General features: G+C 34.4%; 1 pseudogene; it reads left to right on the top strand.

The window, feature by feature from the left end:
* Positions 1-12,061: 12,061 nt before the first annotated feature.
* LOC149541994 (histone deacetylase 19 pseudogene) lies at positions 12,062-13,264 on the top strand (annotated as a pseudogene).
* Positions 13,265-14,222: the final 958 nt, after the last annotated feature.

Below are 14,222 nucleotides of genomic sequence, written 5' to 3'. Positions count from 1 at the left end.
AGTGAAGAAGCCAGAATAGAGGATGAATATGCAAAGGACAACACCATTCCTGATCAGGACCAGGGGGACCAAAGGGTGCAATAGCTGGAAGCAGAGGAGAATCAATTGGCCTTCGAGGCTGCTCAGGTTATGCAAGAGCTGGAGTGAAAGAACGAGGAATAACTCTTGCCTGTTCTTTTGTTTTTCTCTGTCTTTTGGCTTTAGGCCGTGGTAATACTTGTCTTTTTTCCTGGTCTTTTCTCATAAATTTACTTTTTGGCTAGACTTTATGCTTATTATCAGCCTCTAAACTTATACTTTTTTGGCTGGGCTTTCACGCTTATTATCAACCTTTTATGTTTTAACTATTGGGTTTCAGGATCCCTGTAAAACCTGTTTATCTAATAAAAAACAAGCTGTTGTAAATCCTTTAACATGGTGCTTACTTCATTATAAGTTAAAGTTCTTTTACCAGGCACACTTCTAACGGAGTGTTGAAATCCTTTAACAGGGAAGGCCTTTCACAGGGTAGATCATGTTTCATGATCAAATATTGTAACCTTCATTAGATACACTTTATTACTGCAGTAGTGGAGATTTGTAGGTGTCATCCCCACCCCAATTTTACCTTCTCATTGGAGGGTTTCTGAGTAACCAAATATCTTGTGTCATACATATGTTGAATGTTATTTTCGTTCATACTATGGATGAATATGTTTATCTAGCTATTTCAGTTTACATGTAAAATGTGAGATGGATGTGTGGTGAATGAATTTATGGTTACAGTTTTGAAGGATAGATTCACCTCCCCCCCCCTTAGAGTTTACTTTCCCTATTGTATTCCCAACACTAGACAATAGGAAAAGTGAAGATACTTATAGCTTATTCTTCATTGTAACTCCATCCATTAGAAATTATGCTAAGTTATCCTCATTGTTGCCTTCCTCAACAAGGGCACCATGAAAAATGAAGCAGCGAAAATGCAAAACTCAAGAAGCATCAAATCATTGTAAAAGGCGTTGTTTGAGCTTTTACAAGAGAGAATGATATCTGCGATAGAAGACAAAGTTATAGAAATTAATTACTTGCTAAAAAACATGCAACATCTTCAATAGATTTTGATGTTTAATAGTTTTTAAAATTATAATTTCAAATAAATTACACATTATTGCAGCCTTATGAGCCGATAAATACAAAGCAAAACTAATGTACAACATCACTAAGGGAAAATTTGTTTCAACTTGCCTTTGATAAGAAAAAGGATGTCTGGTATAATAAATTGCAGAATGCGAGGATTCAAAAAGCATTATGTTCATCATCTACACAATAGAAATGTAATCAATTAAAAGTGGAGATTGTTATTTCCACTTGTGAACCATGTGGATTTTAATGGAGGTCAAAACCTTTTTTGAGGCTGCTTTGCATTAGGCAGAGAGGAGAGGAGTTCTCAATCTAAGTGATGCAAGTAATAGGTGTAAAAAGCTAAACCATTCACAAACTCTACACTTGGCTTCTTCTAAGCCTTACCAAACACTTTGCCAATGTCCCTCAGTACCTTCAATAGGCTAGAGATGTTGTGTGTGCATCTCATTTTTCCCTCTCATCCAAAATAATATTTTGCCAGTCTAAATTGAGAATGCATGTGTAGTTGCATTCTATATCCATGGACAATTGGTATATACATCACATATACACCACATATGCATTTATTTAATAGGTATATTAAGTTTTTAAAATTATAGACCATCATGAATGTTAGAACTCTAGCTGCTATGGCTGAGAGAATGACCTCAGCAAGACAACACATAAACCCTCACCTATAAGAGTCAAAGTTACAATGTTTGTGATGGTCTATAACTTAAAATAGCTAATTAAAGACCTCTAACAAAAATGCAAGCCTGTTGCATTTTTCAGCTTCATATGATGTCCTATGCATATGAATTGAGATTGCATATTGAACTATGTCCTCCTTCTGCATTGCTTGAAACCAAGAGATTCATATAATTAGTTGTCATGCAATCATAGGTTAATGTTGAGCTTCACTTGGTTTCAAGAATAACTTAATATTCTCTACTAATTAGGGCCAACCACATGAAGGTGGAAGCTCATTTGGCCCCACCCAGCCAAACATCTAAATCCCCAGTTAACATCTTAAATTCATTCATTCATTCATCTATTAATAAAATTTAACATTCATGAATTATCACATGATAACATTCATTAACACATAAGACTCTTTAGAACATTCACATGAACATTAAAACATAAGATTCATTAGTACATTCACACGAACATTCAATAGCACATAATTAAAATATCGAGACATAAACGTCAGTCACTATCAAATAATTTCCATTAATATGTTATTCACAAATCCATTATGAATGGATACAATTAAGAGCCCATTTTCATTCCCCCCCTTCGCTATCTATTTTGTGCAAGAGAGTTGACTCCATCATAAAATTGATCCCACTTCCTTGGGTTCTTGTGCATCGCTAGAGGGGTAATCCTAAGAGATTGAATCCTTACACTTGTCCTTTTGATGATAGGATGGTCATTTTTGTCACCTTTTCTAGCCTTTTCAGTCTCTAAAACTTGATGCCATATATATGATGGTCACTACCATCACCTTTTCCTGGAACATATATAGCAAAAATGCATGCTAACTTTGTATGCAAGAATGTTGGCATGACATGCTACTGTAATGTAGTCAAACAAGAAGCAACATACATGTTTTATAGTGTCATTGCAATATACCTAGTATTCCTCTATTCTTGTGTCTTTCAAATTGATTTTTTTCCTCCTTTCCAACAACCTCTTTGTCTTGGTAGAAGAGTACATTGGATATTTCTCTTGTAGACTTTTTCTCAAATGAGGACCCTTGTCTACCAACTCAACTAATCCCTCCAAGCTCCCATCATGAGCCATGTTAGAAATATCCTACCAAAATAGTAGTGTGTGGTCCCATCATTAAAAAAAATCATGGCAAGGATTAGTTAACCTTATAACCCCAAATAGTAACCTCAATTACCTCTACAAGTATACACATCATCGGTCACCAAAAAACTGTGAATTACCTTTACTATTGATGAAGCTTTATCATGCATGCTAATTTTGTTCCTCCTTTAAATATCCTTCCTTTGATCACTCTTAGAAGACTAAGAACTACCTCTATGATCTGCCCCAGTAGAAGCCTATCATAAAATAATTTGTCACTTCACAACACATTATCATGCATGTAAATATCATGTTGTACTTGCAAAGACATGAAACAAAATAGTATACATGACAACTGTTAACTACCTTTATGTGCAGTTTCTTGAATTCAAACAAACACAAAATCCTCTTTCTTCTCTCCTCCACTGAAAAACTATTGTAAACAAGCATTTGATCATTAATCTCTTTTTTCCCTCCCTCTTAGAGATCATAGTAACATTGTACACCATATTTTATGCATACTCATTCACAGACACATTTTTCTTACATACTATGCCTCACTCTCATCTGGTAGTCAATGTCCATCTCCCTCTTCTTGTGATAGTTCTTTAACCTCTTAGGTGAACCTCCTCTTTGTGAGTGTTGTTTTCCCCTAGAAAACCCACACTTTTGCGTTGGAATGAATTTTTTTTACCAACTTGTGCATGTTCAGCTTGCTCAGATCCTAGAACCTATGACCTAAAGTTCCACATGCTCCATACGTACAAAAATAGAATAGTTTGCCTCCTAGAACCTATGACCTCCAAAAGTTCCACATGCTCTGTATGTACAAAAATAGAATAGTCTGCCTCCCAGATGTTTGGTTTGATGATATGTGCATCCCTGCACAAAATATTTTGGTTCAAATAGTGAAGTACCATACTAATCTAAAGAAAATTTGTTTAAATTATTGTCCAAAATATGTGCATCTATTTTACTTTTTGACATTAATCAATGACACTTTGTTTATAGTATTGTCCAAAATACATGTATGAAAACTTTTCTACTTTTAGAGAAGACGAGAACAAAACTCCAAGAAATAATTATCGCTTTCATTGTTGCACTTGTAATAGCATTCGAAGCCTCCACTCCCTCCTACATATAATAGTTTCACATCCCATTAAAAATTGTCTTAAGGTTGGGAGTCGAACTAAAGTAAATATATGTTTTCATCCTCCAATCTAACATTACCAGAACACCTTTCCCATGCCATGATTTTGGCTGATTGAGCACAATGTAGTTGAATACATTAGGTTAGGAGTCCTCTCGACTAAATGTCATCCATTTTGTGGACTTCTCCTTCAACCAAGCAATCATATCTATTGACATATAATTAAGGAATTGATTACCCATATTGATGTTGCAACCAATTGGAGTTTGCAAAAAAGCAACCCACTACTAAATATGCATTATCAAAATCAAAAGCAAGAAAAGATAATGAAAACAAGGGTGCATAACATGCTTGTTACAAAGTGGCCATGGATGACAAGCAGTCGTCCAATCAATTGAATTACAAAATCAACTTTTCAATACCACCAAAATCTAAAATTTAAAATATTGGTAGTTACATAGTCAACTTTTCAATACCACCAAAATCAACAATTCAAAATATTGGTAGTTACATAGTCAAATTTTCAGTACCACCAAACCAACAATATTTGTCAATTTTGCATGATGCTACAACCGTGCATAAGAGGATGTTCATTTGAATCGAATGATTTACACAACTCATATTTATGTTTGAAAAAAATATGTTAGTTTGACTTCCAAATCTATCATTCATATGAAATATATGCTAGTTTGGCTTCCAAAAAATTATGCAAAACTGACTACCTCAACCAAAATGCCTTAATACATCATCCACAAGTTATTAATTTTATGACTGAACTTGAATTACAGAAGTAAAACAAAAAGATGCACTCCAGTTACGTAATTCAAACATATATGAGTATATTAATGACAAGCTGGACTTTGAGTTCCTTAGGAATAGCTTGAGCCAAGAATGACATGTTAAAAGAATGTGTTTAGCAACAGAAACATTGTCTTTGGGAAGGAGGAGAGATATGAGCTTTGTTTAAACCTCACAAAAGGCTTTCACCAGTACACCATCCTTTAGAGAGACACACATATTATGCATGTACAGTTACATTTACCCCTAACAGAGTAGGTTTTCAGGTTTCCAAGAAGTGCACAAGCACAGTTGTTCTCGAGGCTTTCCGAAGCTCCCTAGAGCTTTTTCTTTTTTTGTTGGTTGCAAAATTTTGTGAAGTTGCAAGTGGGATAATGTGTCATTCTTTACTAGTTCATCTCATTGTGTGCTAGTAAATTCAATCTATAGGGATAAGAAAGAATGATATGAAATCATTTTAGTTAGATGAAATGTTTCTAAAATAGTGATAACTTGATACATACTAGTAAAATTGGCTATATTGAGTCCATTGGAGAATCAACCAATGGGTCTTACAGTGGGATAATCGATTCCATAAGGTACATGTGTGCTCTACTAGTGGTAGCAATGTAATTGTTATTTCTATTGTCCACCAGTGAATCCCCAAACACAAAGTATGTAGGTGCTCCTTTTACATCACAAAAGCAACATGTTGATATGACTAAAACTCCAAGAAGAGGTGACATAGAAGGGATTGCCATTGTCTTTTCACTTTTCACATGTAATTGATTTACACAGATGGAAGATGACGGCATGAAATGACAATAGCTATTGCTAAATTTATATTTGTTTAACACACTTATGCATCTGTTTCTTTAAATGAACCAACTCACTCAACTAGATGCACATCTCTTTCTATGGTGGTCCTTTCTTTTCATGATTTTGTATTATTTGTAATCCTTCTAGTACTCTCTTTTGTGTTTGGTGACTCACTTGTCCAACTTGTCCACCAATCCTATTGGTTTTGACAACATTGTGCACCTTTCTCCCCCAAAGTTTAATGAAACTCCTTGGATAGTTCTTTGTAGAAAAAAAAAGTCAATCTATTTCAACTTGGTAATCACAAATTATGTTTTTTGGGCCTAATTCTCAGTCTTAAATATGATCCTTGTTAGATGCTCCTAGATTTTCTTTTAAAATTGCCTGTCTAAAATAAATTAGTTTTGTTATATTTGTTTTGATTTGCCTTCGTTTCTATTGCTTTTGGGTTATTTTGTTTTGTTTTTCATTTTTGGACGTGGTTTCATTTCAGTTTACATTCAAATCTAGATGGTTTGATTAGATTTATAATAGTTTGAGGCTCTACCACACTTAATTTAATAAAAAACAAGAAAGGATTACATGAATAGACTAGCATGGTTTGATTAGGTTTTCTAAATAGAAACAAAATAATTTAGAAGAGAACTCCTCTAACTAATTAGGAGTGATATTCATGATCTCGATTTAAGAAAAGGTTCAACCAATTAGAAAGGTAGATTAAGCAATAAAAATTTCTAGCCAATTAGAAAGATAGATTAAGAAATAAAAAAATAGAACTTGCATAATAATAAAACTCACATAATCAACTTGGCATTATATTTCCTATTTATCAGTTATTTAATAGAGGAAAAGCTATATATGTTAATATAAATCAGAAGTTTCATTCATGCAATTTGCTTCCATTTTTTTCTCAATGAAACTTTTGCATTGCATGTCTATTATAAAAAGGCCACATGAAAAAATTCCCAATGCCCTCCTTTTAAAATTAACTTTAGGATAAATCATTGTGTGCCAATATAACAAGAAGAAACCTTGGGATTGAACAAAACATGGCAAAAAGGAATAGATTTATGACATTTATAGAACTTTCACCTCATAATATTCAATAGTTAGAGTCGAGGGTTTGTGATATGAGGATCATTCACAAAGTAAAAAATTAACAAGGTTTGAAGAAGAATTGGGAAGAATAATGGCTAATAAGAAGACCCTTCACCTACTTTGCCTTCGCAGAATCACATGCATGGAGTTGTGAATGAGTGCTATATTAATTCCAAGAAGTACATGAATAAACAACAATGAATGTTGTTGCTAGTAAAAACTAGTTGTGTGCATGTGCAGGAAAAACACCACCATAGATGAGCATGTCAAGGAGTTTGAGTACACAGAGGGCCCATGACTCATATTTGTTGGGGGTAGCCTTAGTAATAGCCATGCCTTTGAGACCAAATGCCCCAAATTCTTCTTATGCGACTAACATATATTAAGTTTTCATAGCAAAATTCCAATGATCTAGGCCCATTTCAAGCTACATTTAAATATAATGCATCCAATGTAGAAATCAGTATGAATTATTTCCTTGGTTTCATTTTGAGTGAATGATTAGCATGAAAATAGAAAATATATTGAACATTGTGAAACATTATTGTAATTGTTTGAGCTATCATAATAAAGTGGAGACATGCTTACATTATTGACTAACTTAGCTTTATTGAAGTACATATTTCATGACTTCATATATACATAGCTTTTTTCAGCTCTACAAAGATGGTCTTGTCTCTTGTTGAGTCTAGTGAGTAGAAACTAGAACCTTATTGCAATATGTAGAAACTATATCCTCCACAGATGAGAGACAAACATGCATGACATGACTTATTTTATCATAGGTAGTAGCCTCTATTTTTACCAGTAGAAGGTTTTCATACACATCAATTTTAAATTTCAAGTTGATTATAACTATGCTCAACTTGAATGCAAAGAACATTCAAAGGAATAACTGATAGCATATAAAATGTGTTGTCAATAATTATTTGTTGGTGGAGGAAATGAAAAAATAAAGCTTCTTAACTGTACTTGAGAAAAAACAAACTTCAATCAAAACTATTTAAGCAACGCAAGGAATGAAGAGCATGGAAAAGCAAGTGTCTAATGGAAGAACTGAATAATGAACAAGACAATTAGCATCAATCATCAACGAGTCTATGTTGATTTTCCAAAGTTTACGAGTGCCTAGATTTTGGAGCATATCAATATACTAATATAAATTATACGTGGATAAACAAAATATTAGTGTTCAACTATATTGAAAAAAGTAAGGTAATGTGGAGAAACTGTAGATCGAATCAATAATGGAGGTCTTGTATGGAAAAATTCAAATAGAAGAATGGGATTAATCAACCTATTTTGAAGAGAGCTTGATATTAATTGTCACAAAATTTCAAATCGAGAAGCAAAATAATAAATACTTGTTAGGATTGTGGAAATATTTAAGTGTATATGAATAGTAGTGTTCAACTATATTAGAAAAGAAGAGAAAGTATAGATCGAAGTGCTATTGGAGATACTAAATGAAAATATTCAAATTGAAGGATAGGACCCTCAACCAATCATGTGGAATATAACTTAGATCTCAATTCTCTTGGAATTTAAAAATAGGGAAGTAGTACTCTATAGAAGATTTTGAATATTTTTTATTACAAGATGAAGATTTCTACAACACAAATGATAATCTCCTCAATTAAGTGAGTTATAATCTTGCACATTATTTTTACCTTGACAAAGCATTTACATTTAAAAATAACTCCAAACCTATTTTCAAATATTATCAACCTATTCCGACATTAAAAAAAATTTACATACCCAAATACCTCCAAATTTGTAACTTAGCAACAATAAGCTACTTTAAAATTACTATTTATTCAATCTAATTAAGCCCACAAATCTATTGGCCACCAAATCCAAACGCTTTTCCTCCTCTTCAAATCAAACAACCTGAGAGTTTTTTGGGTCCCTTTTTTACTTTACAACAAGGAAAGGAGTTCTATGGAAAATTACTCATTCAACATATCCTCTAGTAGTAGGGAGATTCATTAGAAATGTTACATACTTGTTTGTGTGCTTTATAGATTTGACTATTTATATTGGAACAAACAAGGTCACTAATGGCTATGAGATCTTGAACCCTTTCTTATTGTGAACCACACAAATGTTCAAATTACAAGAAAATATTATGAATTTATGAGGGAATGTATCTCTCTAACATTGAGAGATCTAATAATGTGAGAAGAACTCAATTGAAGAACTCAACATTCGATTATGTGGCCCTATGGCCTTCCCTCGCAAAAAAAATGGGGTACCTATGAATGGGGTATCCGATGTTGATACTTTGCCCTAGCTCCATGACTTCACCCTAGCTTTGTGACTTTGCCCTAACTCAATAACATATCTAGAATATAAGAATGGATGCTTTAGTTAAGTAAATAGTTTAGATAATAAAAAATCTTTTGTAGAAAAAAAAGTGTAAAATTCAAGCATGACAATATCTTGCAACTACAAAAACCAAAAGAACTCAACATAGATCCATATTATTTTCACTATAGAAGATTTAAAAACTACCAAAAAACTATAAATATTTCTATAGGAAGCCACATCTAGAATGGATCCAAAAATGGTGTGCAAAACAAGAAGAGTGGAACCTTAGAAAAGGAGAGAAGAGAAGAAGATATAGAGGAGAGAAGAAAAGAAGATGTAGAGGATAGAAGAATTTGAGATTTGTTCATGTGATGCCACTCATCGATCATGCAAGGTGTAGATGAACTATTAGATGTTGCAAAATAAAATGGAATGAATATTGGGGAGGATCTAGAGAGGAGCTATAGATGAGCCCCATACAAACAACGTTTCTAATGATTTTGTTCAAGAACTAGATGTGTTCTTGTTTGAACAACAACCATATAATATAGAAAATATGCTAGATGAAATACAAACAAAGGAATTCGTTGATGATTCTATTCAAGAATCAGATGAGCTCATAAATCTCATCTCACATTTCAAAGTAATAAAATACTGAAATAAGCAAGTTCAAATGTAAATAAAATATACCGTCAATTATGCCCTAAGCAAACTATAATGCAGGGTAGATTTGATAAGCATAATTTGTGGCACTGATCTTTTCTATATCCTCACAGATGCAACCTCCTAGCTCAAGTTCTAGCATAGACAACTTAAGTTTTGCATTGTTCCCTAGCTCCTTGTTGTCTGACTTTAAGTCACCCATTTTTTTGGATTTATTGGTCATATCAAGTCAGTCTAGTCAGTCTTGAGTCTAGGTCTAAGTTGTTATAGGTAGGCAATCTTTGCCGAGTTCCCCTTCAAATTGCTTTCTTCTTTTCAAGCCAGGTGGGTTATTTGGAAGTCCTGTCATGATGGGTAGGTGATAGATCCCAACCTGGCTAAGATAATATGCTCCTATTAATGATATATTTCAATAGAAGAATGATGATTGCGAATCATGATCTCCAAGCATTTGCAAGGAATCAAAGGAAAGTTTTCAGACTTCCAGGATTCTTAGGTGAACATGTGGGTCTGACTGGCATGAGATTGGATGGAGCGAAATTAGTCACTTGTAGTCTTGCAACTCATTTTATGCATTCTACGGGGTTGCATTTGTTGGAAGAAGCTTTAGCCAAAGTGGAGAAACCAGATTTGAATCTTGTTAATTTTGTGATTGACAGATTTTCAGATAAATATGTGTGAAAAATGGGTGCACACGGGTTGAGATAAGTGGAGATCCAAGTCCACAGGAAAAGAGAGGACATCGGTGCAATAAGACTTGGTACGTATAGCTCCCTCAAATACTCGACCCCATCCAAGTTTAACAAAGTGTATTAGGGATTGCCGATAATGGATAGAGTTATCAAAAGGGGTAATCCAATCTCTTTTTCAAACCCGATAACCTCCCTATGGTGAGCTTAAGGAAATTATCTTCGCAAAGCGCAATACATTATGATCATGGATCGGGGAACAAATCAAACAACAATAATATCACATAGGGTTGTACAGTCGGAACTCAAGAGTGAGAGCATGCGCAGTGCAGCTTTCTCGAACTTGGGAGTATGCAAAATGCGAGACTGTAACTATATTTAAGGAGATTGCTTTTGATTTGGAATTAGAAATCAGTGATATGAAATGGCCTGCAGCAAGGTGGATTCCCTACTTTGGAAACTAAATCAAATCGAGCCTGTGAAGAGCACGGATGCTTTGAAGCTTCTCCAAATCTAATCAGGGCACTCCAAAGGGATACGCTCCACTCTGCAAGGATTTTGAAGACTTCTACATCCGTAGACTGTATCGCCATATTCAGGACTATTTCAACTGGCCTATTGCAATTGCACCGGATGTTTAGATAGATGTGATTGAACGTTATTCAAATGACAACAAAAAAACACTATTGTAGTCCAACTAGGATAGATGTGACTGAAAATCGATTTTTAAACCTTGCATCCGACAACTATCTTGTATTTGCATCAACAGATGAATACTACACTCCACAAGTGATTGAATCATTGAATGGATTTTCTCCGAGTGCATGCAGTGGCCGTGCTGATGGAGATCTTGGGAAGCATTAAACATAGAAACCTTGTTAATTTGTGGGGTTATTGTGTATTTCCATTAGCTAAAATGCTCATCTATGATTACTTGCTTCTGGGCAGTTTAGATGAGTTTCTACATGATAGCAAACAATCTGCGTCATCTCTAAACTGGAACACTAGGGGTAAATACACTTATGGTAGATGGTAGATTGGAAGAGATTGTTGATTCAAAATGTGATTGCATCTCCTTGGATACCATTGAATCATTTCTAGAGATTGCAACAATGTGTGTAGCACCAGGCCCAGGGGTTCCGTCCCAACTATGAGCAGAGTAGTGCAGATACTAGAAGAAGAAACTATGGCCATTATTCACGTTACAAGGAATTATTGGATGTTTAAGAAAAAGAGACTTTTCAATGGAGACCAGAGGTAATTCCCTTAGGCCCCGTTTGGTTGGGGAAGATGATTTTTTGACATAACCAGGTTATCTTATAACCAGGTTTTCGAAAACCTGGTTTTGTGGTTTGGAAAGCCAATGGTCCGTTTGGTTGACATGGAAGATGAATATATTGTGGACCCCACAATATTATTAAAAAAACTGTCATAAAATTCAAAACCTGGTTTTAATTTCGAATTCCACCTTTTTGTTGGAAGAAACTTCTTCCAATTTTTGACCAAAATTGGAAGATGAAATTGAAAACCAGGTTATAATTTTAACCAACCAAACACCAAAGTTTTTTTGCAAAACTTGGTTTTGCCTCTGATAACCCGGTTTTGGCCCTCATCTTCCAGTAACCAAACGGGGCCTTATATCTAGAACAGATGGGACTAAGAGGAAAGTCTCATATTTTTATGATCCAGATGTTGGGAACTATTACTTTGGATAGGGTCATCCAATGAAGCCTTATCGGATATGAATGGCACACGCTCTTCTTGTTCACTATGGTTTGCATAAAGAAATGCAAGTTCTTAAGCCATATCCTGCTAGAGATAGAGACCTCTGTCGATTCCATGCAGACGACTATGTAGCATTTTTGAGAGGAATAACGCCAGAGACAACACAGGACCAACTGAAGTTATTGAAAAGGTTTAATGTTGGAGATGACTGTCCTATATTTGATGGGTTGTATCAATTTTTCCAAACTTATGCTGGTGGTTCTGTTGGTGGTGTTGTCAAACTTAATCACAAACAATGTGACATTGCAATAAATTGGGCTGCTGGTCTTTATCATGCAAAAATAAATAAAAATGTGAAGCATCTGGATTTTGCTATGTGAATGACATTGTTCTGCCCATCTTGGAGCTACTGAAATATCACAAGCGTGTTTTGTATGTTGATATTGACATTCACCATGGTGATGGAGTCGACGAAGCTTTCTACATGACAAATAGGGTAATGACTGTCTCATTTCACAAATTTGGAGAAATCCGGTGCTATGTTCTTTGAATATTTGTTCTTGCTATTCCTAGTTGCCACCTCTTCAATATATCATTCAAGTAAATTGGCACTCTTCAATATAGATGAAATGAAGAGGCTCCAGAAGCAATAAAAAAGAAGAGCATTTAAGCTAGTGATAACTTCTCCTTATCTAGCATCCTACAAACGGCAGGCTGTTATAGTTTTCTTGAAAACCCAAAGGTTCCTTTGGCGAAATGTGAATTACACATTTGGGAGATTGACAGGATGCATAATGATAGGTCTATTAATCGGTTCCCTGTACTTTCAGATTGAATTCGATGATGTATATGGCCTTACATCTCGAACACTCTACATCTATATGCAAATCATTCTCATTGGTGTTATTTCAGCCAACAATGTCACACCTTAGATTAGTATTGATCGTTTGGTCTATTTCAAGGAAAAAAAAGAGTCGGGATGTATGCACCCATCTTCTATCCCTTATCTTGGGTTCTTGCAGAGATCCCATATTTCCTAATTTCAACTCTTGCAATTGTATTAATAGGCAACAACATGGTAGGATTGGCAATTGACAACATTTACAATTTCATTCTCTACTGGATATGTCTCTTCATCTTCACCGTCTCAGTCACTTACTTTGGCATGATGCTCACATTGCTTCTCCTTATATTATGAGACAAATAATCTTGAGTATCTAGAATATATATATATATATATATATATATATATATATATATAAGATATTGATACTCAATCTTGATTATTAAAATCTTGCAACCACGACAGTTAGATGCCACATGCCCGCGAAGTATCATAAGGATATCTTGGCTTACAATATAATGTATTATACTGATAATATGGTAAATCAAGAATAATGTATGCCTATGTGTCCATAAAGAATTATCATGTGGCAGGAATTATGAGTTACATTTGCTTATTCCTTGGGGAAGTATCAAGGTTAAAGGGAGGAGTTTTCTCCCAAGAATCAATTACAAACTGAATGGTTACAGAACCAAAGATGTAGAGGAACTGGATGGTCATGGAAGAATCAATCGATCACTTGAGAGATTTTTTATTGCAGATCTTGTTGAGGGAATAGGGGTTCTACTTTTTCTGCATACAGTCAAAGAGCTGGAGTAGGGAGAGGAGCACATTTAATTTCTGTAATTTTTCGTTTCTTGCAGTTGGGGGATTTTCTATTCCATTTTTGTAATAGATTTGATACTGAGTTGTAAGTAATAATGATCAGAGAATCATTATTTGCTATGTTCATAATAAAGAGAGATCTTTTGTTAAATCAGAGAGTTTAAAAGGGATTTTTCTGATTATTCGCAATCAGAGAGTTGAATTAATCAATTTTGGGCATTATCTTACACCTTAGAATTGGATAACAAATGTGTTGTGGATAAGAGGTGTTTGCAGCCATTTCTATTATAGGAACCAAAATAGATGACCTTCTGTTCTAATTTCATTTACCTTGCATTTTCATTTGCATTTATTGAATTCATATTGCATCATCAATGTTGAGGAGTCATAAGATGTGTGGGTTCTT

The sequence above is a fragment of the Cupressus sempervirens genome, chromosome 8 (assembly GCF_028749045.1).
Source record: "Cupressus sempervirens isolate cs-2001-9-10 chromosome 8, ASM2874904v1, whole genome shotgun sequence".
NCBI lineage: Eukaryota > Viridiplantae > Streptophyta > Pinopsida > Cupressales > Cupressaceae > Cupressus > Cupressus sempervirens.
The sequence above is the reverse complement of the archived record's forward strand: the minus strand, read 5'-3'. Positions and strand labels throughout refer to the sequence as shown.